The sequence below is a fragment of the Lytechinus pictus genome, unplaced genomic scaffold (assembly GCF_037042905.1).
Source record: "Lytechinus pictus isolate F3 Inbred unplaced genomic scaffold, Lp3.0 scaffold_22, whole genome shotgun sequence".
Taxonomy (NCBI): Eukaryota; Metazoa; Echinodermata; class Echinoidea; order Temnopleuroida; family Toxopneustidae; genus Lytechinus; species Lytechinus pictus.
The window spans coordinates 455,894-460,377 of NW_026974142.1; the positions used below are offsets into that span (position 1 = coordinate 455,894).

Below are 4,484 nucleotides of genomic sequence, written 5' to 3' on the forward strand. Positions count from 1 at the left end.
CGCGAAGCAAAGATAATTTTCCTTGCGGTCTTGGATGTGTCAAGTGATCTTCTTGATCAGAAATTCGTAAGTATTTTGCTTTGAATTCGTAAAAGAAATTTCTGCTGTGCCTCTCTGGAACATATTGATACGTTTTATGCAGTTATATGAAATTAATAGTGTTGGTTTTCATGATTACGAACAAGGTTTTGGCATTGACGAGTCCAGACGATGCAATGTATCGTCGCGTACGCGCTGCTACAGTCCCATTGGTGCATTTGAGTGTTGGATATTTTGACACTGTGGTTGAACGAATTGAATCGAAGGTGCGAAGCCGTGGGCCAAGCTTGTTTTATGAGCTTCACAAGGATATTTTATATTATGATGCCATTTATATATTCATTTGTATCTTCATTTGTAAATGTCAAGATGAAAATATAAACCTCAAAATATTAAATTTGTGCAATTAAACTTATTTAAACTTGGGGTAGGCGGCTTTTAGCCTAGATTAGATTAGGGCCTAGCCGGTAGCCTAGATCTAATTCTAAATCAAATCAATGACAATGTCAATGGCATTGAATGGGTGATTTCAACTCAAGTACGGTGTTGAAATCTGGTGTTGGTGTTGTGACAACACCAGCCACAACACCGTACTTGAAATCAGGCTGGTGTTAATTGGGATTGACCTCGGAAAATTAGACCAAAAGCTTCGGTCTCTGTTATGTTGGTTGTTCAGCTGAACTCCGTTGGCTTCACTCACCAAATACAGAGACCGAAGTTCTAGCGCGATCTGTACAGGGGACTCAATGGCCATATGTTTATGTACTTAAGATCGGATAAAACGGGGAAGTGAATTTGCGCGACAGCCGAGGTAAGTCACTGTTTTGTTCCTTTTAACTCGATTTTTCTCCGTTTCTTGGCAATTAATGCCAAGAGGGAATAGGCCCTATCAATTTTGAATTTGCATTTTGGTCGCATTAATTTTCAAAATTTTTATTGATTAAAGACAAAAATTGAAGAGCCCCGATGGGGGGATTTTGCATTGCAAGTCCCCTAATGGTGGCTGCACGCTAGCGAGCCGTCTGTGTATGAGGAGAACTTTAAAAAAAAAATGTTAAAAAACTCCTCAAAACAGACGGCTGCCAGCTGTCTATCGGAAAATATGACGTATTTCCGGCAGTTCGTGTTGAATGTCGTCTGCTGAACCCAGCACTGCGGCTGGTGTTGACGATCTACGTGCAATTTCCCCATTCACCAACACCATCCCCCAGGGATTGGGAAAATCATGGTTTCAAGTTCGGTGTTGGTGTTGGCAATCTCAAGCTCGTGAACAGGCAGCAAACACGATGAAACATCCCCGTAAAATTAGCTTTTAGTTTTACAGTTAAGATGAGCTAGTACTAGTAGTAGAACAAATCATTTGAGCTGTATATATTTTGATAAAGAATAATGTTCACTCTTTCGAATTCTTGAATTAATTAAAACATTGGTACATGTATTCTGTACGATGAGAATTTAATGCATTTCTTTCCGATTTCATTTTCGTCGTCGAGACTTCTCGCGTGAAGTTGAGATGATTTAGCAGCGCAGCGCAGAGGCGTGACGTCATGTGCTATCGATAACGCAATTGGTATCATTCCTCTGAACCCAGTCCCAGCTCGGTGTTGGAGCTCGGTTCAGCGGCCTTTTTACGCTCTCAACACCAACACCGAACTTGAAATCACCCAATGTCAACTACAGTTTATAGTTAGATCTAGTATACCTCAAGCGAAGTTCGTGCAGGCTCCACTCCACTTCACTACCGCTACACTACACACCACCTACCCAAACTTCGGGACGGTGAACTCGATCAGATATTCCGAGTGACAAAGGTGGGGTGGCCGATGGAAATGTTATTTATTCAAATTATTGTAAAAATCATAACAAAAAATATAAAGAGAAAGAAAAATAGCTTAATTTCTTACTCTTCACCCGTATTTCACTCCGTGTCCATCCTCTGGTTATCCTCTAAATTTTTGATTTTGAGCCAGTATCTATTTCCTCACACGTCACTATTCATGGCCGATTTAAAAACATCGCATGCGATCGGTCGCAGGTCAAACAGCATAAATATTTATATTATTATTGGATGGTTCAGAAAATACCAAAAATATTCTACGAGTATGGGAAAAAAAAAATTGTCCTCGTTTTATTTTTTTCTATAATTTTTACAATAAATAACATTTCCATCCCACCTTTGTCACTAGCGCTAGTGAAGTGGAGTGGAGCCTGCACGAACTTCGCTCGAGGTAGATCTAGTAATGACTTAGTGCTGGCTAGCGACCGACGGGTTTCCATTCTCAGCCATTCACTGATAATTCAGTTAAGACAGTGTGTTCCATGTGTGTATGTGTGATGCGAAGCTACCTCAGCTCAAGCGATGTAGACGACCTTGTTGGAGCGTACAGTGTAGCGGTAGTGAAGTGGAGTGGAGCCTGCACGAACATCGCTTTAGGTAATGCGAAGCGTGCTGTACATGTGTCCTCTGGACGTGTGGGCATGGGTTTAATAGTGACAGTGTGCATGTGATTGTGAAGGGTTGAAGCCCGGGTTGAAGTTTCTTACAGCTCTGTGGGTTTATCTATAATTAAATGATTCTCTTTTCAAGCTTAAATTTGTATAATGATGATTGCTACATTCCAATTATTTGATTAAATTGTTTGTTTTAGAACAGGTCTTTTATTTTGTCCTCAGTCTATTTCTCCCATTACATATCAATTAAAGAGAGTCTTCACTTGTGTTTCATTAAATTATTATACAATGTCCACTGTAATGAAAATGGAAACATGCCGGTCAAATGAAAGTGCAATTTAAGTGGAAACATGCTGGTCTATTGACTATATGTTGACCATATAGTAGAAAGCAAAATTTGTTCTCAGCTGTAATTATTCTTCTATGGGAACTTGCTTCTCATAGATAAAATAAAATTTCCGAAGACCCCATATAATTTTGTACTATTTGGTGCATTTAAAGAGGAGAAAGAAATGCTTTTTTTTTTCAATTTGCCTAAATTGCATTTAAAAATATACCTTTCTTTTACTTTCGGCACAGGCCAATTTTTAGAGGCTGAAATATTAAAGAGTTGATTACTTAAATTTCGTTCTAAAATCTTTTTCATATCACTTGCAAATAGAGAAAATATAGCGCCCCCCAAAAAAAAAACTTTAATTTTTAAAGGCATCTCGCACAAATGATTACAATGTTTTTGTTTTATTTATCATTCACTATGAGATCTGTATAAAGTGATAAACCAATGAATTATTTTTATATGTATATGTTTCCAATAATTTGCCTACCGGTATTTATTAAAAAATAATGTTTGTGTTGTTATTTGACAATTGTTTCACAGAATTACGTCGTCGGTTGACATCTACCTATACCCATGGATTATCTCCATCACCTTAACAACCTTGAATTGCTAAGAGAGGTATGATTGATATTTTTGGTTTACATTGTTTTAATTTGTTTAAAAGTATTATTGAAATGATTTGATGAGATAACAAAAATGAAAACTTGAAATAACATTTTGAATGTAATTTTTGTTAATCTTGGGAAGACAATTAAGATTGCAGTTATTATGTTGGTAGATGTGTAATCAAATCTACATGCACATGTTCACTGTTTGGAACGTTTATAAAGATCACAAAATAAAAGAATTAAAAATAATATTCAACTCTTCTGCATACATGTACAGCTACCTTTGCCAAGACCACATCGTGGGCTACGGGATGCTAGAAATCCATCGGAATCGTATGAGGATGGGCCATTTCGAGATCGGTATCGACTGTCAAAAGAAACCGTCATTTACATCATCAACATGCTGGAAGCCGAATTGAAGAGGGACACACAGAGGAATGATCCACTTCCCGTTTATTTGCAGGTGTTGACGGCTCTCCGTTTTCATGCAGTGGGTGAGTAATTGAATTAAACGATTATTGAATGTTTCTGGGCACTGTTAAATCTATTTGACTGAGGTTGTTTCTATTAATTTTAGGACTCCAGACAAAGTTGATGATGATGACAATATCTAGAAATCAGAGAGGGATCACATAAGTAAGAGTATCATTTAAGCAAACAGTCAAGTACCTATGAATTGCATACTTAAAAATTCCAAAACTACCACAGCAGGAGTGAAGCTCTGCTGTTTCTGCTGTTAGAACTGTTATGTCAGGTTAGAGTTATAAATTCGTCATTAACCCTAAATTGGCAGATCACCCCCACCCCCCCCCCCGAAACTTGGCCGTGTTGCGATGAAAAGCTATGAAATTTGGCACATAGATAACAACTCGAGATGAACATACACACACAAAAATAGAGCTGCAATCGTATCAGAACAATGTGCATGCATTGACGCCTGTGATTTTATGGAGGGCAAGAAACAGAAGGAGATAAAGAGAAAACTCCTGAGGATATACATTTTCAAAATATTAAGAGGGCGCTATTTTTATAGGCAATGGTCACTGATG

At 37.9% G+C, this 4,484-nt stretch overlaps 1 long non-coding RNA gene across 2 annotated transcripts; it reads left to right on the plus strand.

Annotated features, from left to right (window-relative positions):
* On the plus strand, positions 1-4,069 carry LOC135157991 (uncharacterized). 2 transcript variants are annotated; one of them, XR_010296830.1, is made up of 3 exons: positions 1-66; positions 3,368-3,445; positions 3,713-4,069. It is a non-coding gene; the product is annotated as an uncharacterized LOC135157991 (long non-coding RNA). The 2 variants fall into 2 exon arrangements; XR_010296831.1 differs by lacking the exon at positions 1-66 and adding an exon at positions 1,958-2,473.
* The last annotated feature ends 415 nt before the right edge of the window (positions 4,070-4,484 follow it).